The 18,866-nt window shown below is 46.3% G+C and overlaps 1 pseudogene; it reads left to right on the plus strand.

The window, feature by feature from the left end:
• The first annotated feature begins 1,086 nt into the window (after positions 1-1,086).
• Positions 1,087-2,670, plus strand: LOC113934818 (annotated as a pseudogene).
• Positions 2,671-18,866: the final 16,196 nt, after the last annotated feature.

An 18,866-nucleotide genomic window follows, 5' to 3' on the forward strand; every position in this document is an offset into this window, starting at 1 on the left:
AGTCAGTTGAGTGGCAGGCTCTTGATTTCTGCTCAGGTCATGATCTCAGGATCCTGGGATCGAGACCCACATCAGCCTCCATGCTTATCAGGGAGTCTGCTTGAGGATTCTTTCTCTTTCTCTCCCTCTCCTCTGCCCCTCCCCCCACTCATGTGCTTTCTCTCTCGCTCTAAAATAAATAAATTAATCTTTAAAAAAGAAAAACAGAGAATGAAGAAAAAGAATGGAAGACAAAAAAACAAAGAACAAAAGCAACAAATTAAAACAGAAACAAATATGGCCAATGTTAATCAAACTATATAAATTACCCTTTTAAACATCCACGATCAAAATATACCAAATAAAGTACTGTCAGATGGATTTTAAAAATAAGACCCAACTACATGTTGTCTAAAAGAAACCCGCTCTAAATACAAAGACACAGATCAAATAAAAGTGAGGGGGCTGGGGCCTCAGTCTGTTAAGCACCAGACTGTTGATTTCAGCTCAGGTCATGATCTCAGGGTTGTGAGAGTGAGCCCCATGGGGGGCTCCACACTGAGCATGGAGCCTGCTTAAGATTCTCTCTCTCCCTCTGCCTCTCCCCATCCCTGTTCAAACTCTCTCTTTCTCTCAAAAAAATAAAATAAAAGTGAGGGGTGGATAAAGAGAAACCATGCTAACGCTCATCAAAAGAAAGTTAGAGAAGCAGGCACCTGGGTGGCTCAGTCAGTTAAGCATCTGCCTTCAGCTCAGGTCATGATCCTGGGGTCCTGGGATCAAGTCCCCCATCAGGCTCCCTGCTCAGCGGGGAGCCTGCTTCTCCCTCTGCCAGCTGCTCTCCCTGCTTGTGCTCTCTCTCTCTCTGAAAAATAACTAAATAAAGTCTTTAACAAAAAAAAAAAGAAAGTTGGAGTAGCAATATTAATTTCAGACAAAGCAGATGTCAGAGCAAGTAAAATTATCAGGATAAAGAAGGGCATCCATTATATGATAATAAAGTGGTCAATTCTCCAAGAAGACACAATAATCTTTAATGTACATATACCTAAAAACAGAGAATCAAAATACATGAAAAAAAAAAAACTACTAGAATTAAAAGGAGAAATGAATGAGTCCACTATTGCTGTTGGAGGCCAGCATGCCACTGTCGGTAATGGACAGATCCAACGTGCAGAAAATCAATAAGGACACAGTTGAACTGAACAACACCATCAATCAACTGGATCTAAATGACATTTAAAGAATACTTTACCAACAACAGAAGAATATACATCTTTCTCAGGCTCAAATAGAACATGCATCAAGATAGACCACATTCTGAGTCATAAAACACATCATACATTTGTTTTCTGACCACAATGTAATGAACTAGAAATCAGTAACAGAAGGGTAGCTGGAAAATCCCCAAATGCTCAGTGATTAAAAAACACACTACTAAATGGCAAATGGGTCAGAGAAGTCGTAAGAGAAATTTTTTCATATTTTAACTAAATAAAATACAACTTATCATAATTTGCAGGTTGCAGGGAAAACAGTGTTTAGAGGAAAATTCATATTGTTGAAAGCTACACTATAAAAGAAGAAAGATCTAAATCAATCATCTAAGAACTGGAAAGAAAAGAGAAAATTAAATCCAAAGTAGTAAGAAGGAAAGGAATTGCAAAATTAGAGCAGAAATTTATAAAATTGGACAGAGGCAATCAATAAAGAAAATCAACAAAATGAAAAGCTGGTTCTTTGAAAAGATCAATAAAATTGACAAACCTCTAGCCAAGTTACCAAAAAAAAAAAAGGACACAAATTACTATTATCAGAAATAAAAGAAGGGCCATCACTACAGATCCTATGGACATGAAAAGGATACAAAGGAATACCATAAACAACTCTCCAGCCCTAAATTTATTATCTTATAAAAATGGACCAAATTCCTTAAAAGACACAATTCACAAAAACTCACACAGTCTGGAAAAAAATCTGTACCATATTACAGAGAAATGGAACCCGACCACATGCCTAGGCACTGAGGTTACTGTGTTAGATCAGCTTGCACATGGACTGAAGCTGACCTTTGACTTACCTGGCTCGCCTAACCCTGGGGGTGGTGGGGTGGGAGATGTGAAATTTGAGGCAGAATATAGGCAGAAACACATCAACCTGAACTACCACAACACCAGGCCTTCAATTCAGGGTGCTGTGTGCTTAGTTACCAGGGCTGGCTGGCTGGCTGGCCAGCAGATGAATTTTGAGACCACAAAGTCCCAAGTGACCCAGAGCAACTTTGCAGTTGGCTACAAGACTGATGAATTCCAGCCTCACATCAATGTTAATGACAGGACAGAGTTCGGCGGCTCCTTTTGCCAGAAGGTGAACAGGAAGTTGGAAACCTCTGTCAATCTCAAATGAACAGCAGGAAATGGTAACACTCACTTTGGAATAGCAGCCAAGTATCAGATCGACCCTGATACCTGCTTCTTGGCCAAAGGGAATGATTCCAGCCTGATAGGTCTAGGATATATTCAGATCCTAAAGCCAGGTATCAAACTGATGCCGTCAGCTCTGCCAGGAAGCAAAAATGTCAATGCCAGTGGACACCAGGCTGGTCTGGGACTGGAATTTCAAGCATCAATGAATACCAGACAGTTGTTCAGTTTAAAACTATTTTGCAGCATACCTAACTTTGGAACTTAGTGTACCTTTTAATATTGTATGTCCGGGATGCAATTTTGTTGAACATCATGTTAGACCTCCAGGTTAAAGATGATTTAGCTTGAAGGTTACAAAGGTACATAAGAAATACGATTCCAAAAACATCCTTTCACCTGTAGTCTTAGGGGGAACTTGGTGGCCAGTCTAAAGAGCTCAGGTTTCTTTTTTAGAGAAATGGCTGCCAGTGGAAGCTGATAACACATAGGCACTTTTAAATCTGTATTGAGTAAATGAATGAAATTGTGACTTTCTGAGAATCAAACTGGGTTTCCTGCCCTGAATGAGGTGAGGCTCATCGTTTGATGCTGTGCACAAACTCATCTGAAAGGAGTTTTTAGACAGAATCTTCATGACCTCTTTCTACCCTACATCACCACCTCTTACTCCATCCTCCTCAAAGTGGTCATCAGGGAAAGTAGCTGTTTCCTCTGTGCTGTTTTGGGGTAGAGAGGGTGGACGTGATGAAGGCCATGACTCAGGACTTAATTCTCTCTCTTATGGATCTACTGCCTTTGCACCAGAGTCTGACACAGCTGCCAAGAGTTCCAGCTGCAAGATGGGAGCAGAGTGTGTCACTGTAGTCACATGGTGACAACCCTTGGGATCTAAATCAGACTTCTGTTGCATGATCACCACTCAACTGGCTTTTTAGAAGTTTAATGGGTTCATTTTAGTCTTCCCTTTTGTTTGGAATTAGACCCTCCTCCTTCAAATGCTTAAATTATCATCACTTAAAATAAAACTTGAATAAAATATTAAAACTGGAGGAGAGCCTCAGGATGGTCACTCTCACCCCTCCTACTCAACATGGTACTGGAAGTCCCATCTAAAGCAATCAAGCAAGACAAAGAAGTAAAAGATATTCCAACTGGAAATTTGGCATTGTTTTCAAATGATGTGATCTTGTATATTGAAAATCCCAGACTCAACTAAAAAACTGTTGTATCTAATCAATGAATTCAGTAAAACTGCAGGCTGTAAAATCAATACACAAAAACAATTTGCATTTCTATACACTAACAATGAAATATCTGAAAAAAATAAAACTACCCCATTTACAGTAGCATTAAAAGCAATAAAATACCTAGAAATAAATTTAACCACGGAAGTGAAAGATCAATACAATGAAAACTACAAGACTTGGTTGAAAGAAATCAAAGACACAAACAAATGACTCATGGATTGGAAGAGTTAATATTATTAAAAGTCCATGCTACCCAAAGCTAGCTATAAATTCATTGCCATCCCTATCAAAATTGCAATAGCATTTTTCACAGGAATAGAATAAACAATCCTAAAATTTGTATGGAACCACAAAAGATGCCAAATAGCCAAGGCCATCACAAAAAGAACAAAGGTGGAGGCATCACACTTCCCAATTTCACGCTGCTACAAAGCTATAATAATTAAGACAGCATGGTACTGGCATAAAAACAGACCTGTAGATAATGGAGCAGAGCAAAGAGCCCAAAATTAAACCCCCGCATGTCTGGTTAGCTAGTATTTGATAAGGGAGCCAAGAACATCCAATGGGAAAAGAACAGCACCACAAATGGTGCTGGGAAAACTGGTTAACTACATGGAGAAAGAATGAAATTGGACCCCTGTCTTACAATACTCCCAAACATTAACTCACAATGGACCAGAGACTTAAACAGAAGACCTAATACCATAAAACTCCTAGACAAGCCCCTCGACATTGGTCTTGGCAATGACTTTTTTGTTATGACTCCAAAAGCACAAACAACAAGGGACTAAATCAATAAGGGGGGCTACATCAAACTTCAAAGCTTCTGCACTACAAAAGAATCAGTTAACAAAATAAAAAGGTAACCTAAACAGTGGGAGAGAATATTTACAAGCCATGTATAAGATAAGAGATTAAGATCCAAAATTTACAAAGAACTCATACAACTCAATAACAAGAAAACCTAACAATCTGATTAAACAATGAGCAGAGGAACTAAATAGACATTTTTCCAAAGAAGACATCCAGACAGCCAACAGGTACTTGAAAAGCCAACAGGTACATTCATGAGGGAAATGCAAATCAAAGCCACAATATCACCTCACACCTATCGGAATGGCTGTCAAGAAAACAAGAGATAATAAGTGTTGGTGTGGATGTGGAAAAGGGGAAACGCTTGTTCACTGTTGGCTTGGATTGTAAACCAGTCCAGCCACTTTAGAGAGAACAGTGTGGAAGTTCCTCAAGAAATTAAAAATAGAATTGCCATACAGCTCAGCAACCCCACTTGTGGGTACGTACCCAAAGGAAATGACAACAGGTCATGAAAGAGACATCTGCACCCCCATGTTTATGGCAGCATTATTCACAATCACCAAGATACAGAAACAATGTAAGTGTCCATCAGTGGGTGAATAGATAAAGAACACACACACACATAATGGAATTCTGCTCAGCCATGAGAAAATCACATCCTGCCGTTTGCAACAACACAAATGAGCCCTGAGGACATTATGTTAAGTGAGATAAGTCATACAGAGAAAAACAAATCCTGCATGATATTCCTTGTATGTGGAATCTAAAAAAAAAACAAAAAAACCCTGAACTTAAAAAGACAGAGTGGAAGAGTGGTTACAAAGGCTGGGTGTGGGGAATGGCGAAATGTTTAGAGGTTGTTCAAGGATGCACACTTGCAGTGTCTAGATAAATAAGTCCTAAAGATGTAATTAATACACAGTACAGGGGTTACAGGCTCCCCCCAAAAAAACTATTACAAAAATTAAACTTGATGAGAAACTGAGCTTTAATTGTTCCCATCACTAGAAGAAATGGAAACTGTGTGACCCAGTAGAGGTGTCGGCTAACGCCAGTGACGGTCATATTACCGCATAATGGCTTCAAGTTTGTGTACAGCACACCTGGGCTCACACGGTGTTGTATGGCAATTATGTCTCAATGTAAACAAATAGGAACACAGAGCTTCCTCCCTCTCCCCCTCTAGCCATCTCTGCCCCATACTCCTTTCTCCCCCTCCCCCTTCCCCTCTCCCCCTCCCTCTCCCCTCCCCCTTTCCCCTCTCTGCCCTCTTCCCCCTCCCCCTTCCTCCCACCCTCTCTCCCCCTCCTTTCCCTCACCCTCCCTCTCCCTCTCACCCTCTCTCTCCTCTTCATGCTCCCTTTCCCCCTCACCCACATCCCTCTCCCCCCAACTCTCTGCCTCCACACATGCCCCAAGAAAAGGCTGTGTGAGCACAGAGAGATCTTGGCCATCGGCATTCAAGCCAGGACTAGACCTCTCACCAGACAGAACCTGAGCATATACATCCTTCTTGTTCTCCTGCCTGTCCAGGAATTTCTCCTCCATCTCCTCCATGAGTCCCCTTTGCCCACCCTTGGAGAAGTGTCTTGTTCTCACCCCCTAATGTCTCCTTGGACCCAACTGGCCACTGCCTGGTTCCACTCCACCCCTCATACTATCTCTCTGGGTCTTCTGCCTTGCTCTCCTGAGTCATATGTCTCTCTGCCCATAGGATGATGCAAACTGGACACTCCCAAGCTGTTCAAGTTCAACACAGCTGACGTTGGATTCCTCATCTTCCACTGCAAACCTCCTATTCTGCCCACATTCCCTGAAACATGTAACAGAAGAACTACAAACCTATTATTAAGCCGTCCAACCCCATCATCCAAAGCACAACCCTGGAAGCCTCTGCTGCCCTCACCCTCATCCTCAACACTCAGTATCCAAGGGGCCACTGAATCCTGTGGATTATTCTCCTGATATGGCCCTTGCCTCATCCAAATCTTCATCATTTCTTTCTGGACTATTATTTTAGTCGCCTAAATGGATTTTCCTTTCTTCTCCCTTCAATTCATTCTCCACATTGTAATCGAAGTGATCTTTCCAAAACCAATGTGATCTTGTTACTCCAAATAATGCTACTGAAGACACACAGGTATACATGTGCCTGCACACGGGTGCACACACATATGTAAGTAATGCCAAACACATTACTTTAGGGCTTAAACATTGCTGAATACTGGAAGGCTAAAAATGGTGCTTAAACACCCAAGTAGGGTAGGCTAAAAATGGGTTGCTCCACTTACCACCGAGTAGTGCCTTCTTCCAGAGCCAGCAAAAAAACCCACTTTTTTTTTTAAGATTTTGTTTATTTATTTGACAGACAGACAGACAGCGAGAGAGGGAACACAAGCAGGGGGAGTGGGAGAGGGAGAAGCAGGCTTCCTGCGGAGCAGGGACCCCGATGCGGGCCTCGATCCCAGGACCCTGGGATCATGACCTGAGCTGAAGGCAGACGCTTAATGACTGAGCCACCCAGGTGCCCCAAAAAAACCCACTTTTTGTAAAAACTCCCCTTAAAGTTTCTCTTAAAGCCCCACAGACATGATGATACCCTTTCTTGGGCCCCAAACCACCCCTCCAAGCCCCCAACACATCTCCTCCCTCATGCCTTGGTCAACCCCTAAGCTATCAACATCTCCCTCAAACTCCAAGGCCCTTGAAGGATGGGCTGTCATGTTCATTCCTATGTACTCAGTGCATACATCACTATCTGATATGTGGTGCATTAAGAGCTCAAGAGATATTTTGGCTTTATTAATGGATTGTTAAGGATAAGAATATTATCCCTAGACACTAATAGTAGAGCCTGCTACTTGTTCTGAGAACAGCATGGTCTCCACACCACAACTTAATCTGTGTACAGAGAACTCGGAGAAAATAAGAAGAAAATATCTGAAGTTTTGGGAAAGGCTAAAAGATCATCTTCAACTTGAGACATGGAGTCTGGGGAGGGATTTAAATGTATCTTCAAATGAATTCCATATGGTGAAAAGAAATGCTCTTCAGGCCCAGGAGACCAGGCGTCTCTGGTCCCAACCATCTGTGGGAACTTGGCCTCGCTGGGCCTGTGCTTCTGCTCCTGTTAAATCACAAAGCTGTGTACTGAGCTCCCTTGCAGCACCAGTGCTCTGTGATTCTATACCTACACTTTGCAAACAGTAAATATATACAAATATCGACTATTGCATTACACACCTGAAAGCAATATGATGCTATGTCAATTATACCTCAACTTAAAAAAACAGGTGAAAGAAAAATATACAAATGTCAGCGCAAGGGACTCTGTTAGATGCTTCTTGCATGCCTTTCCCTGGAGCAGAACCTGTTTAGGGTGGAGCAACCTGACAGGGTCATGGAGAATTGTTTCCTGAGGGTCTGATTAGCAGCCATCCTGAAGGATTTGTGTTGTCTTCTTCCTGGAGGTGGTGGTGACGCTGACAGGGTGGGGTTGGGGTGGGGGGGTGAGCCGGATTCCCCAGTCCTGAACCTTTCTGATACTTTGATAAACTTTACAGGTCAGAGAACAACCAGTAAGATGAGTCATTATGAGTGCTTCTTGCCATCAAATAATCATTGCTGATAATCCCATAAAGGGTGACATGTAATGGGGTAAGGGAAGAGGGTAGTTTTTGTGGGGGAAAAAAAAAAAGGTAGAATTTTGTCCTAAAATTCTATAAATGCAGATACAACTGGGGATGTATTTTCATAGCAGCTGAGCTTCCCTCCAGAAGTCAGCAAGGGATGAACCCTCTGCTTTGTCTTAAGGGAGCTGAGTGCCAAGATGAATTTGCCACTTTCTGAAAAGGACGCGAACACCCAAGAGCAGCTGTGGCTTCTGTCAACGTTCTGCCATGACTGCTGTCTGAGTCTATATCTGGCAAGATCTGATGGAGTGAGCTCACGTGCCTGGAGCCAACTCAGCCCAGAACATGAGCCATGATTTACTTCCAGAGGCAGTAATAAACCTCCCTGTTGGAACTGTGTTTGGTTGCTGCTAGCCACGTTCCTTGTCCATTTGTATGATGCCTCAAAGCTATAAAAATACAGAATTTAAATGGACAAGAGATATCTATTCCTATATACCTATCTGCTCCATGGATTGCATCCTATAGAAAAAGATCAAGCCCTTTAAAAGATTAACTATGGTCATTTGTTTAAGGATCCATACAATGGAAAAATAACAGCTTCCAGTAACCATCTACCTCACTGTGGTATTTCCCACTGAGAGAAATAAATTCTGAATTTCTCGCAGCTGTTGAAAATGGCAAATTCCATCACAGCAGCAGAAAAATAACCCTAGTAGGTAAAGATATTTGAGCCAAGTTAGACTTTGGGAACTCAGTGCCCTGGTCTTGGGATGAGGCCAGGGAAAATGAGCTCCCTGCCCATTTATGGCAACTGAGTTTGAGCTTGGTAGGGGATGTGGGCACATGTTGGACGTGACAAGGTCTGCATTCCAGTGAGCATAGCCTGACCTATCCCAGGGTGAAGATGTGCCCTTCCCCAGATGGCGCTGGGCCCTCTGCCTGCCTGGATGAGCATTCTGGCCCCGGGATTCCAAAAGGGCAGGATAAGAGAGGGGCACGTTGAACCTGGACTGGGTGAGGCCAAGCTGTGTCCATTCAAATGCAGCTCAGTGTTCCTTCCCAGGCAGATCTGAGACCCCAGCCCACCCTGTGTGCTCCCACCACATGCCAGGTTAGCTGGGAAACCTCCATGGACAGTTCTCGACAAGGATTCCAGCAGAACAGAGCCCACTGCCCTATGGCCACCAACATGTGTCATCAATTAACTGATCTCCTCTCCTCCTGCAGTGGCACTAGTTGTCCAGCACTCGGGGAAACTGAGAAAACAGTCCTCCAAATGACTCCGCTGGATCCTCCTTCTCCCATGGAACTCATCTGAGATTGGCTGTAATTAGAAAGTCGCAGGAATGGGATCAGGCCTTCTGAACTTCTGAGCAGACCCCAGGCTAGAGCACAGCTGGGGATTGGGGCTGTGTTCTGGGTCTTCTCCAGGCTTGGAGTGGAGGTCATGCCTCTTGCCTGCCAAGATCTCACAGCAATGGCCGACTCTGCTGCCCCATGCAGACCCACCGCCATATCCCTCCTGCTGCCTGGGGGACCCACTCAAAGCGATGAAACATGTTATTGCTTCATCCAGTTTCCATCCCATATGTGAGAAGCCAGGATGAGCTCCACGCTGGCACAGGTAAGCTGAAAATCCTGGTCAAGGGCAAGGATTTATACAGAGATGTGCTTGTAACATTTCTCTTTTAAAAAATGCTCTTTTGGGGCACCTGGGTAGCTCCGTCGATTAAGCGTCTCTTGATTTCGGCTCAGGTCAGGTCATGATCTCAGGGTTGTGAGATTGAGTCCCGAATTCAGCTCCGTGCTGAGTGTGGAGCCTGCTTAAGATTCTCTCTCCCTCTCTGTCTGTTCCTGCCCGCCCCCTGCTCACACTCTCTCTAAAAAAAATTGCCCTTTCACTGGCTTTGTGGTGTGGAGGTTACAAGTGTGGGCCCTTGAAACAGAACTGAGTCTCGCATTGCTCCACATCTTATACATTATGTGTTCTCAGAGAAGTTACTCAGCCTCTCTCCCTTGGACGTGAGGCAATGAACAGTGTACCTGAGAAATGGAAAACCAACAAGGTGAGTCCTCCAAGGACTGACCTGAGAGAGTTATCAGACATGAGGCAGGGAAGACGGTCCCAGGGGGAGGAAGTTGGTGGGTTTCCTGAACTGGAGACGTTGCTGGGAGTCCAAGGTGACAAAGGTGGCTACAGTTCACAAGACAGGGGACCAGAGAGACGAGAACAACAGGCAATTCCAGAGACCTGGAGAGGTTGCCCCGAGCGTCCATCACATGTGCATGACACTCCCCAAGGCTGGTTCCAGGATTGAAGGTGGGCAGCAGGGCAAAATTTACTGAACAAGAGGAGAAAGCTCCCGGAGAGGGAGGGGGGCCCAAGTGGGTTGCCCACAGAGTTTCTTTTTTTTTTTTTTAAAGATTTTATTTATTTATTTGAGAGAGAGAATGAGAGAGAAAGAGAGAGCACGAGAGGGGGGAGAGTCAGAGGGAGAAGCAGATGCCCTGCTGAGCAGGGAGTCCGATGTGGGACTCGATCCCAGGACTCCAGGATCATGACCTGAGCCGAAGGCAGTCGCTTAACCAACTGAGCCACCCAGGCGCCCCTGCCCACAGAGTTTCTAAGTGTAGGGGTTTTTAGGAGCTCTTTTGCAGAACTTTCTTAAGCAATCAGGGTATACTGAGTCATGCCAGTCAGGGCTCTGGTTATGTATCTGTCTACCTTTTAGGTTCATGTCTACATGCTGATGGTCTTTTTTTTTTTTTTTTTTTTTTTTTTTGCTGACATCTGGGGGCTTGGGTCTTAACTGCCCCTTGCCCGTGATACTGACAAATGCTTTTGTGGCTGTCTTATTTTGGACATTTTGCAGAAGTCATCTCTGCAAAGACTGCAAACAGAATGTCAGTGTGGTCCTATCAAAGCTGCAGAACAGGATGGCAGTGCTGTTTTATTTTAGCTGTCCTGACTCCATGTTTTCTTGTTGGGGACCCTGACTACTTAACTGTCCAGCTAACTCCTAACAGTCACCAGAGAAATCCTATGACTTAAGGGTGTCCCACAGGACACGGGGTGGCCAGAGGAGGCTGTGGTGTCCACACAGATGAGACCTGGGGGTCAATCTCCAATCTCAGCTTCCCTCCCAGTTTCCACCGGGAGCAGGAGGGCAGCCCAGCATCGTCCCCAGTGGATGCTATATATACACATACCCGATATACACAGTACTCCAGAGCAGGGCATCTAAGTCCAAAACTTGAGGCCCATTTCCCTAGGGTCACCCCAGAGCAGGACGTGAGGTCCAGCAGCACCTGCCCCACAGCGCAGTCGGATGGACGGACGGGTCCAAACCCAACCGCTTCCTTGGTGTGATGTTCTGGGCACCATGTCCACCAATTTCTGCAGAGGGGACTGTGGCAATGTGTTGTCTCCCCATTCAAGGAGGACCCGTGGTCTGGATAGACAGGATTCCCTTGCTCACTTGTACGCTCTAGTTCAGATCTAGAAGACAAGGCAGAAGGACATCACAGGCCATTCGGAGGTTACCAGTGATAGAGCGACAGCATAGCACGGCCACATGCATGTGACCCACACACTCCGAGTGTCTGCAGGATCTTGCATCAGGACAGGAGTTCTCACAGGGTTGGGAACTGGGGAGATGTAGACAGAGGCGTGTGAACCCCGGTGAGGTCGGAGACAGAACTCTGCTGCCAAGCCCTGCAACTAGATGTCCCCAACCTGAGGGATCTTCATGAGGTTCCTTTTTTTTTTTTTTTAATGTAAAGGTCACAACTTGGCCCCAAGAGCAACACACTGAGAAGGCCCTTTCGGGTCCTTTCTGGGGTTAATTTCAACACATCGCTGTCGGTCATCATGCGGGTTCCCTTTGTGGCCATAATAGAGAACCAAACACAGGGGCATAAAAAAGGGAGATGTGTCCTCACCACTCCGAGGTCTGTGCATCAACAGATGAAACCAGGTACATCTACGCCAGAGAAAATTATCCAGCCTTAGAAAGGAAGGAAGTTTGGACACGCGCCACAACGCGGATGCCAGACATGATGCTAACTGGAAGAAGCCAGTCACAGAGGGAGAAATCCTGCATTTTTCCACCCAGATGAGGCACCTGGAGCTGTCAGTCATAGAGAAAGAAAGCAGATGGTGGCTCGTAGAGGAAGGGGGATTTGGTAGTTGTTCCAAGGGCATAAAGTTTCAGGGTAGGAAGGAGAAAAAAGTTCTGGGCACGATGGTGGTGATGATTTCACCGAAAAGTGAATGTACTCAACACCACTGAGCTGTACGCTCAGAAGTGATTAACGTGGTAAATTTATGCCATGTGTATTTCACCACAATTGAAATTTAAGAATCCAAATAAAGTATGAGGTTTCACTAATAACAAAATGAAGTAGATCAAGACAAAGATAGATGGCAAACCCCACCCCCCAACACACACACAAAAGTTCGACATTTTCGTAGAATCCAGGGGCAAGTGTCTGGGTGTCCACTCTCAACATCTCTGTATGGTTTTGGATTTTTTTTGGATTTTATTTTATTTATTTATTTATTTTAGAGAGAGAGAGAGCATGAGTGGAAGCCACAGGGAGCCTGAGCTCCCAGGAACAGTCACTGATGCCAACCCGTGGTGGAAACGGTGTGGCCCCCACGGAGAAGCTGGGTCCTGGGCAAGGACTGCCCCAGGCACCACGTTGGGCAGCAGGCACAGTCCTCACAGGAACCACGACATCCCCATCCGCACATTCAGTTCCCCACGCTTGGAGGACACCACCGCCCCGTGACCACTTGCAAATGCTTAGCAAGTGCCTGGCAGGCTGTCGTGGTCAGAATGATGGGTGGTTGGCTGGTTGGTTAGTTGGGAGAGCAGTAGCATGTGAGTAACCACAGTAACACCCATCAGTAGACATGGCGGTCCTTTCTCTCCATATTGAGATAGAACTGACATACAGCACTGTGTTAAGTGTAAGTGACAGGCCTTCCCTTGGCCCCAGGACGCCGTGCACCCACTTTCTTGGAGCACCTGCCCCTCCTGCTGGCGGCGACCAGAAGAGCACAAGCCAAGACGGACCAGAGCGCCCACACGCACGGGAGACCTGGGGACAGGGCACCCTTCCCCCAGCACACATGCACACCCCGGGCTGTGGACCAGGGCTGGCCACCCTCATCTGTGCACGCCTGTCTGCCTGGGACAAGCCAAAGACTCCAGAAATAGTGTCTTGGGGGAAAATAAACTTGCAGTTTCTGTTAGCAACAGAAGGGGCTGTCACCTGCCTGGGGGCAGTTTTAAATCACATTTCTGAAGGTGGATCGTGTTCCAGGGATCAGAGCATGGGGGGGGGGGGGTTGTTCAAAATTAGAATTCGTTTCCATTATTGTCACTGTGAGACTTTCAGTTATATTTAGCACTTTTGACTACAAGCCTGTTTTACCTTACTATTTATTCATCTCAATAAATAAATATTCCCAATGACGACCAAGCCAACGTGTGCCTGTGAAGGGCAGAGGGACGGCAACTGGAGGTAAAGGCGGGACCTGAAGTAATGGGGGAGGGGAGGCAGAGCAGAGGTGGGCGCTAAATCCGGCAGGGAGGGGCAGCGGAGGGCCCACACAGACCCGCGGAGGTGCCCTGTCAGGTGCAGCACTGGCTTTTTACTTTTCTCGGGGGCGCTGGGAAACATCTTCTCCCGCTGTTCCTGGACACGTGACAGGGAGTGGAATCTGCGCGCGCGCACACACACACACACACACGCACACACACACGCACACACACACACACACGCGCGCAGGACACACCCAGAGGACCTCATGCTTCCGGAGCCCGAGAAATGAAATCCCAGCAGTAAGAATAAACTCAGTTACCGCAGCAAACTGTGTCTGTGACTGTAAAGATCTGCTTGGGTTCATGAGAATGTTCACACGGCTTCTTGGGGAAAAATCTCCCGACAGGGTAATTGCACAGAACTGACCATTTTCCAAGGCAATGACAGAATTTCAGCTTCATCTAAAGTGTAAGTGCAATGTCTGGCTCAGAAAAGCTTCTGGAACTAGTTTGTCGATGGGACCTTTGTTGGTGCCGGGACACGTTTCTAACATGCACCTATCTGAGAAAGGACAGAGTGACGCAACACAGACGTAATAAAATGGGGGATTGTTTTCTCCTTATTGTATTAACAATTTGGTGCTTAAAGCCATATCAGCAGTGGCTTTTGTCTCTCACCCGTGGCAGACAGCTGGCAAACAGGGCTAATAATCTGCCTCCTTGTGCTCAGGTCCTCAGGTGGCCTCCCCCACAGGACTTTAGGCAGAACCTCGGGTGGAAAGATAGCAAATGTGACCCGAGCAGAGACCTGAACAGAGGTGCACCTGCTTGGAATCCCCAAATCCCCATGAGAATGAGGCCAGGGGTGCGTGCTGGGGGACAAGAACCACGTGCCCCTCCTGCCTGCTGCCCACCAGCCAGAGCTCATGGGAGAGCCCAGCAGAGGCCACTGCGCGGGCCCAAGCAGCTCTCAGACTTGTACGTTGAAGAAAATGGGTGGTGTTTCACGCCTCTGAACTCTGCAGCAAATGCTAACACTGTGCAGAACCCACCTAAGAAGAACACCCTCCCCTTTCCCACACAAAATGCTGCTTCTACTTACAAAGACGGGGGCCAGTGGGTAGCAAGGGGCAAAACCTCTTCAACTCAAATACCGTTCCAGAGCCCAGGTGAAGGACGGAAAACCAGTGGGTGAGCACACACAGGGGGCCCTGGGGAGAAGGGGTAATGGGAGAAGAAGTCAGGGCCTCCCATAAGGACACTCGCCAAATGCCGCCGCTCCCCACAGGCCAACGTTCCCTGGAGCCAGCCACCTCCCAACTATGGAGAAAAGCTTCTAAGTCACCAAGTGCTGTGCACAACGAAGTCCATTTGAAATACGCTTCTGTGGATCTGCAAACAATGCATCCACAAACAAACGGACTGGCAAAACAGTCCCTTCACTTAAATCACCTGCAGGCGGTGATTTAAGCCTAGAGGGCTCAGTCGGTTGGGCATCCGACTCTTGGTGTAGGCTCAGGTCATGACCTGTGGGTCGTGAGATCAAGCCCCGCATGGGGCTATGCGCTCAGCGCAGACTCAGCTCGAGTTTCTCTCTGCCTCCCCCTGCCCCTCCCGCTCGCGCTCTCTCTTTCAAATAAATAAATAAAAATCTTAAAAAAAAGAAAAAACGACCTGCATTCACTCTTAGGACGAGAAAAGAGTGGTACTCTTTTTGTTGATTGTCTTTGACGCCCCCATTTTGGAGCTTGTGAACTGGGAACTGACCGTGAGCCCAGTCGGCCCCCTTCTTTCTCTTGCTCTTCAGCTGCACGTGTCTCCTCCCTGCCGGCAGGGCCTGAGGACAGAAGCTCCTTCACAAGGATGGGGACGAGGCTGCGGCAGGCCAGGGAGACCCAGCGTCGTGTCCCAAGTAGTGCATTCGGAGGCCGGTGTTGAGACGCACACTCATTACACAGGGGACGGGGACAATGACAGCCTTATGGACAAGCTACTGACCCACCTCAACGAGGGTCAATACAAGCATGTTTCCAAGGATCTATGCTGGGGCGTGCGCCCGTGCATCAGTCCCTCTGCTGTGAATGACAGCAGTGTAGACGGACCACATTTTGTGCGTGTTTGTCAGTTGATGGTCTTTGGCATGTTCCCACTGTCTGCGAACATTTATGAATATTTATTTATGAATAATGCCGCAATGAGCATTTGTGCACGCGTTTTCCCGTGGACGTACGTTTTCAGTCCTCATCAGTGTGTATGTACAAGTGGAATTGTTGGAACACGCAGTAGGTCTTTATTAATGTTTTAACTATCAAACTTTTCCAGAGAGGCTGTGCCATCTTGCTTCCCTGCAGCAGCTCAAAGGCTCCCACGGCCCCAATCCTGGACACTTGTCACTCACCGTTACTCACTACAGCCGCTAGTGGCTAGGAAGGGGAAGCTGGCCCAAGTGCCGTCTATTTCTCCCCTGACGAATCATGGTGCGTGTCTTTCCAGGTACCATCGACCATCGTCTTTGGAGAAACACCCATACAGATCTTTTGCTCTTTTAATTGTGCTAAAATATGCCAAACCCAAATTTTACCATCTTAATCGCTTGCAAGCATACAGTTGGGTAGGGCTCAGTCTGTTCACATTATGGGGCAACCATCCGTGGAACTTCCTCACACCCATTAAACAACCCCCCAGCCCCCACCCCGCAGTCATTTCGAGGAGAGGGCCAACCTGCTGTGAGCACGCTAACTCTCTGCACTCCCCCGTTGCATGTTCCCGCACAAACACTTCCATTGTATTATGGCACTCCTGCGGGCATTGACCTCTCCACGGGAGTGTTGCTCAGACATTACAAGAGACATCGTGGATATTTCAGACCCAAGATTATTGTATGTCTTTTGGTTGTGACAGCATTTCCAATCACAGTCTGACAGCAAGCTAGTCACTGCCCCTTGGATGAAAACTCTCCAGTCCAGAGTCCCAGTAGAAGCCGGTGGATGGTGCTCACAGGCTTCCATCATGGGCCTTGTCTACACCCCACACAAGGCTATGTTCTGTACAGAGGATTTGTCCACACCAGTGCTCCAGTGTCTAATTCACACCATTTGGAATTAACAACCAATGAGGGCTTGGGCAGCCTTACTGGTTCCCATCCACATGTTCAGTTAATCTGCCAGCAGGACGGGTTTCCCGGCCTCCTGTGTCACGACACCTCTACCTGCAGTCAGGGAAAAGCCTGTGCAGATTCACCTGATTTGTCCAAACGCTCAGCCCCATCCACGGGCACCTGCATTCCTCCCTGTAGGACCTCACCAGCAGTAGGGGAAGTGGTCTCCAGTCAGATGTGATATTCACTCCCAGAAAACTTAGAGTTTTCACACACAGAACCAGGTTCCGAGTCTGCCAGGTGCTTCATCAGCGTGAGGGCTGTCCCACCTGCGGGCCCTGGTGCTCCTGCCCACACACGGGGACCCTTCCATGCACCTGCAGCTCAAGCTCCGACCGTTTGAGGCCATCAAGCTGCAACTGAGCTCCGCCAGTGAAACCTGGCATTCTGTGTTTTTAACAAATGAATAATAGCATTAATTGTAACAATAGCACTTACATAATGTTTACAGTGTGCTGGATACCGGTCTTAGAAGTTTGTGTGTGTGTGTAATATTTTTTTTTTTTTTGTATACCACTATTACTCTACGGGTAGACAGTAAATTCCCTGAGGACAGGTCTGCTTCTTTTTTTTTTAATTTTTTATTGTTATGTTAATCACCATACATTACATCATTAGTTTTTGATGTAGTGTTCCATGACTCATTGTTTGTGCATAACACCCAGTGCTCCACGCAGAACGTGCCCTCTTTAATACCCAACCCCAGGCTAACCCATCCCCTCACCCCCCTCCCCTCTAGAACCCTCAGTTTGTTTTTCAGAGTCCATCGTCTCTCATGGTTCGTCTCCCACTCTGACTTACTCCCCTTCATTCTTCCCCTCCTGCTATCTTCTTCTTTTTCTTTTTTCTTAACATATGTTGCATTATTTGTTTCAGAAGTACAGATCTGTGATTCAACAGTCTTGCACAATTCACAGCGCTCACCATAGCACATAGCCTCCCCAATGTCTTATCACCCAGCCACCCCATCCCTCCCACCCCCCACCACTCCAGCAACACTCAGTTTGTTTCCTGAGATTAAGAATTCCTCATATCAGTGAGGTCATATGATACATGTCTTTCTCTGACTGACTTATTTCACTCAGCATAACACCCTCCAGTTCCATCCACGTCGTTGCAAATGGCAAGATCTCATTCCTTTTGATGGCTGCATAATATTCCATTGTGTATATATACCACCTCTCCTTTATCCATTCATCTGTCAATGGACATCTTGGCTCTTTCCACAGTTTGGCTATTGTGGACATTGCTGCTATAAACATTGGGGTGCACATACCCCTTCGGGTCCCTACATTTGTATCTTTGGGGTAAATACCCAGTAGTGCAATTGCTGGATCGTATGGTGGCTCTATTTTCAACTGTTTGAGGAACCTCCATACTGTTTTCCAGAGCAGTTGCACCAGCTTGCATTCCCACCAACAGTGTAGGAGGGTTCCCCTTTCTCCGTATCCCCGCCAACATCTGTCGTTTCCTGACTTGTTAATTTTAGCCATTCTGACTGGTGTGAGGTGGTATCTCATTGAGGTTTTGATTTGGATTTCTCTGATGCCAAGCGATGTTGAGCACTTTTTCGTGTGTCTGTTGGCCATTTGGATGTCTTCATTGGAAAAATGTCTGTTCATGTCTTCTGCCCATTTCTTGATTGGATTATTTGTTCTTTGGGTGTTGAGTGTGATAAGTTCTTTATAGATTTTGGATACTAGCCCTTTATCTGATATGTCATTTGCAAATATCTTCTCCCATTCTGTCGGTTGTCTTCGGTTTTGTGGACTGTTTCTTTTGCTGTGCAAAAGCTTTTTATCTTGATGAAATCCCAATAGTTCATTTTTGCCCTGGCTTCCCTTGCCTTTGGCAATGTTTCTAGGAAGAAGTTGCTGCAGCTGAGGTCGAAGAGGTTGCTACCTGTGTTCTCCTTTAGGATTTTGATGGACTCCTGTCTCACGTTTAGGTCTTTCAACAATTTGGAGTCTATTTTTGTGTGTGGTGTAAGGAAATGGTCCAGTTTCATTCTTCTGCATGTGGCTGTCCAATTTTCCCAACACCATTTGTTG

The sequence above is a fragment of the Zalophus californianus genome, chromosome 13, assembly GCF_009762305.2.
Source record: "Zalophus californianus isolate mZalCal1 chromosome 13, mZalCal1.pri.v2, whole genome shotgun sequence".
In the NCBI taxonomy this organism is placed as follows: Eukaryota; Metazoa; Chordata; class Mammalia; order Carnivora; family Otariidae; genus Zalophus; species Zalophus californianus.